Source organism: Marmota marmota, unplaced genomic scaffold (genome assembly GCF_001458135.2).
Source record: "Marmota marmota marmota unplaced genomic scaffold, marMar, whole genome shotgun sequence".
NCBI classification, from domain to species: domain Eukaryota; kingdom Metazoa; phylum Chordata; class Mammalia; order Rodentia; family Sciuridae; genus Marmota; species Marmota marmota.
In genome coordinates this window covers 10,389,623-10,402,384 of record NW_025999990.1, presented here as the reverse complement: position 1 = coordinate 10,402,384, position 12,762 = coordinate 10,389,623, and positions in this window count along the sequence as shown.

Genomic DNA, 12,762 nt, shown 5'->3' with positions numbered 1-12,762 from the left:
GGATAAGAACTATATTTGCCAAACTAGACTGTCATGAATAATAAGTAGATAATACACTAAATACTGCTAGCACAGTGCTTGGCAAGTACGTAGCATACAATAAATGTTACCTGGAGTACTTTTTTTTCCTTTTTGGTGTAAGTCTGTGGCATATTACACACCCATACAGTCCCTTTCCCCAGTGAGCCTCTGATTCAGTAAAAGACCAGCAGGAGCACTCCACTGGGGGCAGCCTGCCCTCTAATCCTTTCTCTCTACTAAATAGGCTTTTGCAACAATAATGGGCCCCATCCTGTTGAAATCAGCAAAGTGAAGGAAAAAAATATTTACAGAATACTTTCTAAAAACACTATTTTCTTGTGCCCTTTAATAAATGGTTTTCTTAAGAAAAATAGATTTTTTTTCTGCCCTTAACTAAAAATAGAATTTTAAAATGTTGGGTCAATACTTTATTATTTTATCATCATCTTGAGTTCTGTAGTTGGTTAACATAAAAAAAGGGCTCTTAACATGGTTGAGCTTTTGGGGAATTCTTTGAACATGCCTAACATTCTGAATTGAGCTTTGCAAAGACACCTGAGTCCTAATGTGGCTCGGCTGGTGCCATTTAATTATGATTGATTAAAAAGATTTTCTTTTTTTACCCCTTTGATGCTGGTGGTCCTTACAAAGTGGAAGTGATAGGAGTTGGTAAAGGCAAGCTCTTTTTCTCTGGGAATCTCAGTTTAGCCTCAATATCTGGAACACAACCAAGAACCATATCAGAGCTGGTCATTTATCCATCAGATAGAACCTCTTACTGGCTGCTTTTGATACCATGGGACTGGTTTCTCACCCAATTAGGCAACTGTTTTTCTTCTTTACAACTTAGACACATCATGGTGAGTTGCCTGTTGGACCCCTGCCAAACAGGTGATACCACTGAAAAGTGGACAAAAGCATAAAAATCACATTTCAGGACACCATCTGGTTTAGGGACAGTCCATAGAGACCTCACTGTGTTCTAAGAGGATGCATATAAAGAAATTAAATGGCATTTACTACACCGTGTTTAAGATCTATTTAGATTTCCATCAGAACCACAATGTGTCTACTATGGGATAAGCTTCAGATTTTGCTTTTGATTTTTTTAAGAGGTTAGTGGTAAGACCTCTGAGTTCCTAACCCACAGGCTGCAGCCCTGCCCTTCTACCCCTTTCCTTTTGGCAATGAATGTGTTAATCTTATGCAAAAACACAACTCTGAGTGTACATGCCTACACACCCCAACAATGGTGCATACACTAATAAATGACTGAAAATTATGGAGCTATCTCTGTCACAGCAAAGCCAGGCAAATGAAGCCCTGATGTGAAGAGGAAGAAGTCTGATCTTTCTAAGTAAACAGGTATGAGAATCTTTAAGTTAAGGGAAGCAATCCCAGGCATTCCCACTCTCCAGAAACTCCCTAGGGAGCTAATGTGCAGGCAGCGTGAAGAACCGGCAAGAAACAGACGTCTGCACAAATTAGTTGGGAATAAATGTGATTAGGATGCTTGGCTGTTCATAGCTTCCTTCTCGTCTTCATGACGTCATCTTCAGATTGCGTGATAGGAAAAAACCAGAAATGTACTGTGTCTACATGCCACCCTCTCCCTTTCTCACCACCATTTCCTACTCGAAACTGATGCTCACCTCTCTATTAGTGGTCATCTGGTTTCTGTTTGAGCACCATATCTTCTGAAGCAGCCTTTGGCCCAGGGCTCTGGACAATCAGTTTAGTCTCTTCCTGAAATTCTGGGCCAAGATTCATCCATCACCACTCTTTGGGTTCAGCAGGCTTCTTCTATTTCAAATAAAAGGCATAGGGTGGATAGGGTAGGAGAGGAAGAGGGATTTTAAGTCCCATGATAGATAGGGCCCTGCCTTCACCTACTACCTAGGTAGTCTGAAACTAACTTGGGCTCAGTTTCCTTATCTCCAGAATTAGCATCAGGGAAAGTCAAGAGTTTATTGGATGCCTGGATGTGAACACAGCTTTACTATTTCTTCTCAAGATCCTCTCGAACATTCTTTCCTATTGTCTTTGGCCAAAAAATATTCCACCTACATTTTCTCTGAATTTTCAATTTTGTTATACTGTTGCAGGGACATTTTTTTCCAGAGCTTCTACTTTTAGCCACTTGAAGTTTTAGGATGATATAAGTGAAAAGAAACCCCTTTTACACTGAATCTTGCCTCTGCACCAGTTCTGTGCCAGCACAGAACAGTACACTTCCTCCACATGCTCTCTGAGGCTGGGCCTTCTGTTGCAGGATTCCCTCCGCCTTCCTCCCGCTTCAGTTACCACCCAAACACTCTCTGCCATATGACTCTTTCTAGGTTTCAAGATTTTCCTACAGGTGTGTAGCTTCTTCCATGCTGCAGGATTTTGCTTGTATTTTTTTATAGACTTTATTTGTTTGAACAGCTTTAGGTTCACAGAAAAATTGAATAGGGAGTAGCTTTCCTCTGTGCTACCTGACCCCACACATGCATAGCACCTCCCATTATCAACATATCCCACCAGCCCAGACATATGTTACAACTGTTGACAAGACATCAGTATCTTTCCAAGTCCATGGTTTATATTAGGCTTCACTCTTGGTAATGCACATTCTGTGGGTGAAATGTCTGTACAATGGCATGAGTCCACCATTATAGTAGTTTTGCTGCCTTTAAAATGCCCTGTGTTCCACCTGTTTATCTCTTCCTACCTCCGACCCCTGATAACCACCGACTAGCTTACCCATGGTGTGCCAGAATGTTATATTTCAATCATATTGAAACTGGAGTTTTGAGATGAAATCAGATTCCCTGCTTCACCAATTTCCTTCTGGGGTCTTGTCTTGCAAATTTGAAGAATAAAATCCACGGACAATAAAGGAAGGGAAGAGTAAATGGAATAGGATTTACTTAAGTGAGAAGAGGGAGAACTTCCGAGTTGCGGGAGGGGGACAGAGGGCAGAAAACCCCATTTAGGTGTGCTAGCTTAGGGGCTTACATGGTCTTGAGTAGAGCATGGAGCAAAATCTATGTTAAACAGGCACTGAAAAAGTATTGGCTGCGTCCTTTAGCTTGAGTTTTAATCCTTCCTGAAGCTCCCATCTGGGTTCACTCCCACCCTCCATTTTTCTGCCTCTCTGGGACAAAGGAGTTGGCTGGAGTGTTCCCACAGAGGAGCCCCATGGTCTTTTACATTTGAAATAGATCTTGCCTTGCACAATAGTATTTCTACCATTAGCTTCCTGGTGTGGTCTCTGCATTTGAACCAAACCTCAACTGGGCCCATCACTTCTGATTGCTGGCCATTAACTATTCTTACTCAGTATGTAGGTTCAGGTTGGCTTTTCTGAATCAGTGTGCTTTTAAGTTTCCCTCGTGTCTTTTCATAGCTTGATCAGTATTTTTTTAGGGCTGAATAATGTATTCCACTGTCTGGATATCCATGGTTTATCCATTCACATACCAAAGGACATCTTGGTTGCTTCCAAGTTTTGTCAATTATGAATAAAGCTGCTGTAAACATTCATGTACAGATTTTTGTATAGACGTAAGTTTTCAGCTTATTTGGATAAATATCAAGGAGTGTGATTTCTGGATCTTATGATAAGAGTACATTTAATTTTGTAAGAAGCGATCACATCGCCTTCCAAAGAATAAGAATTCCAGTTGCCCCACATCCTCACCAGCATTTGTTGTTATCAGTGTTTTGGATTTTAGCCATTCTAGTAGTTATGTAGTGGGCATCTCATTGTTTTAAATTTGTAAATTCTTAATGACACGATGTTGGACGTCTTTTCATATTTATTTTCTCTCTGTATATTTTTTGGTAAAGAGCTTCTTCAGGTGTTTTACTGGGTTACTTTCTTACTATTGAGTTTCAAGAGTTCTCAGATCTCTCTCTTCTCTCTCTCTCTCTCTCTCTCTCTCTCTCTCTCTTTCCTTGGCAATTATTTTCTCCTAGTCTGTGGCTAGTCTCCTCATTTTCAACATTGTCTTTTACATAGAAGTTATTAATTTTAACAACTCCAGCTCATCAACAAACTCTTTCATGGATTGCACCTTTCATGTACTATCTAAAAAGCCATTGCCATGCCCAAGGTCTTGGGTTTCCCTCTTACATTATTTCCTAGGAGTTTTTAGTTTTGCATTTTACACTTAGGTCCAGGATCCATTCTGAATTAACTTTTGTAGAAGATGTCCTGTGTGTGTGTTTGTGTGTGTGTGTGTGTATTTGGCAGGTGGATGTGCAGTTCCAGCACCATTTGTTGAAAGTACCATCTTTCCCCCATTGTGCTGCCTTTGCTCCTCACCAGAGGCCCATTGGCTGTATTCGTGGGGTCTGGTCCTGGGCCCTCTATGCTGTTGCATTGATCACTTTGGTTATTCTTTCATCCGTGCCTCCCTCTCTCGGTCGTGGTATCTTTCTAGTAAGCATTGAGTCAGATATGATAAGCCGCCCTCTAACTTCATTCTTCTCCTTTAATATCATGTTGTCTATTCTGGGTCTTTTGCCTCTCTTTTATAATCTTTAGAATCACTTTATTGATAACCAGACCGCAGACTTTCCCCTAAGTATTCACATTTGGGGGAAAAAAAAATCATACAACTTTCAGCCTCCGTATTCCTGTGTAAGTTCCAATCTTCAATCCCATGGGTAAGAGAGAATTCTTCCCTTCATTAAAATCTCCCATCGATTTTTACCTCCTTTTCCTGATTTGTGCACTGATATGGGAACATCTGAATCTCTTCCTCCACTGATGATCCCTGGGAGCTTCCTCTGTTATTTCTCTGCTTCGTTGTGGCACGCCTGGCTTCATCCGCAGCATCTGGTTAACCTGTTGTGGCTGGTAGACGTTCCCCCTCCCTCTTGGTTATCCCTCTCAAGCCCTCCTGATTGGATCAGTGGACTTCCAGGCAGATAGGTAGATTCTGACTTCTCACTAAGGAAGAAACAGATTGTAGCAGGATCAGCCTGACATTTAGAGCTCCTACCTGGTGGCACAGGGAACAGTTGCTCAGAGCTCAATAGTGGATTAAAAGACCCAAAGTGAGCCTGGTGATTCACTCTCAAATTTAACAATTTTTAAGATCAGATGCTTCAGTCCCTGCCAGGGCCCAGCTCTGCCTATGGATGTACGTCACGCATTGTGTGCAGGCCTGATGCCTTTTCAATCAACAGGGGAAACAAAGAGGAAACACAGCATTAAGAGATCATTTTTCACATTCTTATGCTTTAAATGTTATGTTTTCTACTTTCTAATATTTAGTGACTAAATGAATAAACCACTGTGAAGCATTTATAAATAAAAAGGTGGTCCATAAAAGAGTTCCTTTGAAGGAGTGTAGAAGGCAGTAGCTTACTAAGTACTTGCTTGTCCTTTGCTCTCTGGCCATCAGGAGGGAGGGAGCCTGCTGTGTTAGAAGGTGCCAGAAGTAAAGTTGATGATAAAGAAACTAAGTGGACAATAAATCCCACTATTAGGCATGATCATAGTGTACCAATAAAAAATTAAAGTACAATTAAGTGGCATAAGTTGATTCCATGGAAAATGTCCTCTGTGGTTTTCAATTTTATTCTCAAAGTTTTATTCTTGAATCCATTGCTTCACAGAGGGTCTTTCCTACCATATTCTGCTCACAGGGAGATGTTTCTACACTTTCCCTCAGACTGAGAGTCTAGAGCTGGAATATTTAGACAAGAGGGTCCTTACAGGGTCCAAAAAAGTGGTGAACTCCCAGGGAGTTGTGGATCCCTGGTGTTGAGCACATTGTGACTTCTCACCTCCCAAATGCATTCTGATGTGGTAAACTGCTATATTCAGTGAGTGGAACCACCCAGAACACCAGGTATTTGAATGGGGTAATAAACTGGGGCTGTCCACACAGCTTACTATTTCCCAGAAACAAAGAAGACAGAACCCTGGGTAGCATCAACACTGAAAGAGTAAGTAGAGAAGTTCACAAAGCATGACAAGGAATGGTTGGAGTGGCAGGAAGAAGCTAGAACAGAAAACTGATGTGGAGGTCAGAAAGAAAGTCCCATGCTGTCATACGCAGCAAGCAAGTCAAGTTAAAGAGAAGGACCTTTGCTTGGTTCCTACCAGAGACCAGAATGAGAGCTGGGTGTTTTTTTTTTTTTTTTTTTTGAGTGCCAGGGGCAGAAGGCATATTGTAGTGGGGTGAAGAGTGAATGTTGCTGGATGTTGATCAATGTTAACGTTTTATTGGGTGTTATATATGCAAGGCATTAAAGCTAGTAATCCAGCCTTGGCTAGAGCCCCACATCCACATCCCACCACTTTCTAAACAAAGACTCACCTGACAATGCATTTGTATCACTAAACAAACACACTCACAGACTGTTGATGCTCTTGGCATACTGACTTTTTCACTGTGCACAAAGGCATTCAGCATTTGGGGAACATTCCAAAAAGATGAATCTTCCCACTTTGAGTTTCTCGAGAGATGTACCATGATGACAACTATCATTACTGGCCCAGGAACATTACTTGCAGTCACTGGCTGAGGTTTTTCTTTCAGGTAAACTTTGCATGCATGTGTTTCTGCTGTTGAATTCAACTAGAGAGCACAGAGCAAGGGCTCTCATTATTTTATTCATGAAAATAAATGACACAAGAAAATGTAGATTCTTAGGTCCAGGTCCCAAATATTTTGGCAACGTAGGAGATCCCAGGATGCTCATGCAGGAAAAAAAATGCAAAATGAAAGAAGTGGTCCTTATATGTGTTGGTGTCTCCTGTCATCTGAGGACTAGCAGAGACCAAATGGGTGATGTCTAAAGTCTTTCCCAGCTCAATTGTTCTATGTCTTCATTCAATAAATATTCATCGAGCATTTGATGGGTGCCAATCCCTGATCTATGTCCTGGGAACAGATCCGTGAACAAGAAAGAGAAACATCCTGCATCCATGGAACTTACATTATTAGAAAATTTAAGGGAGGAAGAAAAATAAGCAAAATATGTGGAATGTCAGATAGCATTGAGTATTATGGAGAAAAAATAAAGCAGAGGAGGAAGAAGGAAGTCCTGTGGGGACTGGAATGTTAAAAATGATGGACAGAGAAAGCCTTTCTGAAAAGGAAGAATTTGAGCAAAGAGCTTTAGGAGGTAGGGGAGCAAGGTAGGCTATCAGAGGGGGGAGGATTCCCAGGCAGAAGGAACAGCAAGTGCAAAGGCCCTGGTAAGTTGGAGGAGCAGCAAAGGTCAGTGTGGTTAGATTTGAGGGACCACAGAGCTGCTGAGGAGGAGATGCAATCCAGGCAGAGACAAGGTCATGACCTTGAAGGTCATTGTAAAGGATTACGCATAAGAGCGGGATTCACTGTCCACTTAGTTTCTTCGTCATTCAGCTGCTGTTATGAGATTGGAAGAATTTAGAAAGCTTTGAGCAAGGAGGGAGTGTTATAAAAAGACTTCCAGAGAAGAGAAGTCAGAAAATGGGAAGAGTTAGGAGACCATTGCAATAATTTAGGTAAGGAGAGATGGCGGCTTAAACCAGGGAATAGCAATAGGGGTAAAGATAAATGGTCAGATTCAGAGTTGACCTTGAAGGGTTTTAGGAATGAGAAATACGAAGGATAATGTTGTCATTCACCCTGATGGTGAAGACTGGGAGCAAATCAGCGTGGGACACATAGTCTGCGGTGTCATTAGACACTCACGCTCAGATATTGAGGAGGCAGTTGTGCGTACCAGGCAGGAGTTCAGGGACGAGTCTGGGGCTGGAGATGTGAATGTAGGAGCTGTCAACGATGCTCTTTAAAGCCATAAAACTAGATGCATCCATCAAAATGAATGAATATAAATATTTTTGTGCCTGAAAATTTTTTTTTTTGTAGTGCAGGTCGCTGACCGTGAATTCTCTCAGCTATTATTTGTCTGAAAAAAGTCTCCATTTGCCTTGGCTTTTGAAGGGTATCCTATGGGTAAAGAAACTGAGGTTGAGAGCTTTGTTTTCTTTGGACTCTTTAAAGATGGATTTCCATTATCTGACGGCTTGCATCCTTTCTAACATAGAATTTACTCTTCTGCGAATGTGAGACTTTCCCTCCCACTCCAGCTGCATTTCTGTTTATTGCTGCCGTTCAGCAATTTGAATAGGATGCTCTCTGACACGGGTTTCTGTCCATTTATTCCTTTGGGGTTTATTTGGCTTCTTGGACTTGCAAGTTTATTGTTTTAATAAAATTTGGACCCCCTTTGGCCATTATTTTTTCTGTCCCTTGTCTTCTCTTTCTGGGACTCCAATTGCACATATATTAAATGTCACAGATGCTTTGGGTGTTTTTGTTGGTTAAATCTTCTTTTTCTGTGTTTCATTTTGAATGATTTGTATTACTATATTTCTAAGATTATTTGTCTTTTCCTCCGCAGGGTGTAATCTTCTGGTAATCTTATCCCATGTGGTTTTTACTTCAGTTATTTTATTTTTCACTTTTAGATATATCTGTCCATTCTAAGTTGTAAATAACAAAACTGATTCTCATTCATCCAGAAAAGCAATTTTCAGGAGGGTTGTTGGGTAACTCATCAATTTTCTGTGGATGTTGGAGATTTAGGCTCAAAAAAAAAATAGTAGAACTGAGGGAGGTTCAATTTTAAAAACTTTAAAAAAAAAAATCAGGCTACAGGGAGATAGTCCTGTGAATATAATGTGTTTCCCTGCATCACACAACTATGATGCTTTCATTCCTAACCCTGGCCCCGGCCCATGGCTGCTGCCAGAGGCCTGGCTGACTCTAGAGACTAGATGTAATTCCCTTGGCCACATCTGTCTGTCTCTGCTTCTCCAGAGGTAACCATTCCAGATCGATTACCTTTGATGAACTGAAATCATGTTTTTGCCTTATGGAAAGGGAGGCCAAGAAGAAAATATCTCATGTTTTCAGCTTCTACAATGGGAAAATGACTCTACCTCCCACCAGGACTCATAATCAAGTCATAGGAAGACAAAGTAGGTTCCAGAAATGAAGCACATGTGGTACACCCGCCCCCTGATATGAAGATGCAAGGTGACATTTGTGTGTTAGTGTGTGTGTGTGTATTAAGGTTCAAGCACATACATCAGATAAACTGCTTTTCATTCTGTTATCTTTTGAGCAGTTTAAATGTATCAGTATACCTGATTTCCTTTTCAGTGGCTTTCTTTTTCTAGCTCAGCCATTAGCTGCTAAGGTCACAGGGCTGAGTCTTTCTTTGTGTCCCAGAGGACCCCCAACCCTTGGAAGCAGCTCAAGTCCTTTCTCATATGATCAGAATTCTCAGCAACCAACTCAGCAGCTGCTTTTGAGCAAGCTTTTACCTAGAAGAGACAGGGCCCCCCCAGCCTGGGCCCATGCAAGACCAAGGCTCCCCTCTCCTCTCCCTCTGACCTTGTGAAGGAGTTCCCTTGCTTACGGCTCATGAATGCCATCTCTTTGAAACTGATTTTCATGCCAGGATGCTTTCATTCTTCCAACACCTTATCTTCATGCCACTTTAAGTTACTAATCTCCAACTCTAATATTTTGAGGGTTGCATCAGTTTGAAACAAACTTCCCAGGACCCTCTGGAGGTCTCTGAGAGCTGCATCCAAGGGTTCCTAGATGATCAGACTGTTAAGGGAAGATGATCCATGGGCACACGTGGGTCTGCAGAGCCTATATCATTGCTCTTCCGGAGTCTTGGAGATTCCTCCAGCTCAGAGCTGCCTCTACCCTCTCTCTTCCAAGAAGCACTCCAGAACCAACTCAGCTATGTGGAAAGAGTGGCCTTTCTCAGTCCTGTTAATTAAGCCATATGGGCATGGACACTGTTGAGTCTCAATGGCAGCCACAGCCGGCCTCGAGGGCTAAGCTTGAAGTAGAAGGACATGGGTGGTGACAGGAGCCTTTGCCTGGTGTTCTGCACACAGAAGGCAGGGCCCAGAGCCTTCCAAGGGTGCAACATAACACACTCTTCCGGCTCTGCCTGTGTCCTGGATGCACCTGCCATTTATTCCTGACAGTTCAGTTGCTTGTCCTCTCTGCTAAGATTGTGGGGATTGATTCAGGGTCAGCCCTAGAAAGAGATGAAGCAAAATAACAAAATAGAAACCTCCTTGGGCACCCTCTCCTCCATGCCTATTGGTCCTCCCAGGTGGCTTGGGGTTGCTCCTTCTGAGTAGTCTCATGTCTTAAGAGCAGAGCTCCTAATAAGCCAAAAATAGCCATTTATCGAGGCTTAATATCTACTCCACAGTGGCATTTACATCGGATTTACATTTCAGTGGGAAACTTGTAAGGGGAACTCCCCCAATCTCCATGCGAGTATCATATAAATGGGGTCACTGCGGATACCTTGATAGGGGAGGTAGGGAAGTTTGGGGTGTGGAGCACTAACTCTCCATGCCTATGGAGTCACACATTTGCTCTCATTGAACGGTGGGGACAGTGTCTAGCTAGGTGACAATGCCATGCACAATCATACACACCTGCAAGCTCTGCTTCCTATGGCCTCTGGAAAATGACTTATGTCAACACATTCTTCCCACCCCTCTGCCATCGTGTATGCACACATGTGCACCTGCTCTCACCGGCTCACACCCCATATATGTGCAGGTACGTTGTTTTTGATGCATTGCTTAGTTTACAATTTTGGTCCAAATTGGTTACATAAAAAAATAACATTTTTATCATTCAGGAGACTGATAGAAACTTAGACAAATGAGAAATCACAGGAGGGACTCTGACAGGTAAGATGTAAAATGGTGATTAAGGGTTTTAAGAGGAAATTTGAAAACCAAATATCTAAAGAAAAAAAGTAACAAATTGTCTGGGAGTGGATCCAGTCAGCCTCTAATTCTTCTTGACTATAAGTTCAACCACCCAGGTCCAGCTCCGGCAGGGAAGAGCCAGGCCATGTCTGTGTGATAGCTTTCCCATCAGAAATGCCTCCCACCTGCGGCCACCCCTGCAGCCACTGAAGACCAGACAGGGCGTCCCCTGCTAGGACCCAAACTCTGGGAGCTTCCATTACACAGAGAGCCAGGGACTCCTCCCTCATCTCTCACCAGTTCCAGCTTTTGCCAGGTGAGGAGTTTGGGAGAGAAGGGAAGAGACTAGAAGTGGCCAGGAAGCAGCTAGAGGAGGCCTGGGGTTTTCCAGCAGGGACTTCATTTTCTAAGTGTCTCCAGTCACCAGTGGTTTTCAGCCCTGGCTTTCCCATTGGAGTCACCTGGGCACTTTTAACATGGCATTTTTTTTTTTTCTAAAATACCAGGGAACTCTAATAGGCCACCGTGGTTGAGCATCACTAACAGAAGAGCAGCTTTCTTACCCCTGGGTGGGAGATGCCGTCTCCATTAAGCATTAGTGCAGTCCGGCTGCTATGACAAAGTACCGCAGACGGAGTAGCTTATAAACAACAGAAATCAGGTTCTCACTGTTCTGGAGGTTAGGAAGTCCAAAGTCAGGGTGTCAGCAGAGGCTGTGTCTGATGAGGGCCTCTTCCTGGTCCATGGACCGCCATCTTCTCACCGTGCCCTCTTCACCTGGTGGAAGGGCTAGGGAGCCCACTAGAGCCCTTTTTATAAGGATAGTAATCCCATTAATGACGGCTCTGCCTCATTACCTAATCACCTCCCAAAGCCCCACCTCCTAACATTTCACCTTGAGGTTTAGGTTTCAACGTATGAATTTGGAGGGACACAGACATTCCATCTACAGCAGATAGAGAGGTTAGCACTTTGCTTCCCACACATAAATGCTCCCAAATCAGTGCTTCTCAAAATTTCACTGTGCATAGGAATCATCCGGGGATCTTGTTAAGATCTGATTCAGAAGGTCTGGGGTAGCGTCTGAGATTCTGTGATTTTGAACATCCTCCCAGGTGATCTTGAGGCTGCTGGCTGCTGGACCACTTGGAAGAACAAAGCCCTAGACACTGTTATCTTTTCCCCTTATTCTGAAGTTTGGGGGCTTAAATTTGAACCTATTGGGTTAGATGGCTTCGTAGGTGATTCAGGTGCCATGAATGAGAGGAACCTGGGATCCTTGCTTGGGGGTGGATGTGGCTATTGGTTTGACTCCACCATGGCAACAGGGCCAGGAGACACTCACAGAAAATCACCACACCCTCACGGAGACCTGGAGGACAGCCTCTCTCCTGTGCATGCCCTGCTGCTGTGACACCCACCTAAGGACACCCCCTGCACTCAGCTGACCTGCTTTTACTGGTACACATAGGCTGCTGGCCTTCCACCACCTGCCAGTTCCAACCCTGAGTGTTTCCAGGAGAGTCTGCAGCTGAGAGTGAGTCCTCATTAATTAGATTTGTGGAGCGAGCGTGAGTGAAATAATTTGCTCAATCTTGCACTCCCTATTTCCACAGCGCCAGCATCAGGAAGCAGGGGTGTCATTTGGCAGGAACTGTTAAGCAGGAGCCCATTCTGCAAACCCTCCATGACAGCCACCACTACTAAGGGGATTCATTTCCCCCTCAAACTCGGCCTCTCTTAGCTGCCCAGTTTCCAGTCTCTTGCCTTCCCAGCTTCCCTGCATGGAACCTGCTCCCCAGAAAAAGGATTAAAGAGGGCATTGGTGACCCTTTGAGGAAGGCTGGGCTATATGCATCTCTAACCATGAGGAAATTATTCCTTACAGCCCTAAATAAAGCACAATGTTAAGAATGACAATTGGTGTTTCTATACCAGAAGAAAAATGGAACATTAATAAAAAAAATTTAGAGGTCAGAGCATAG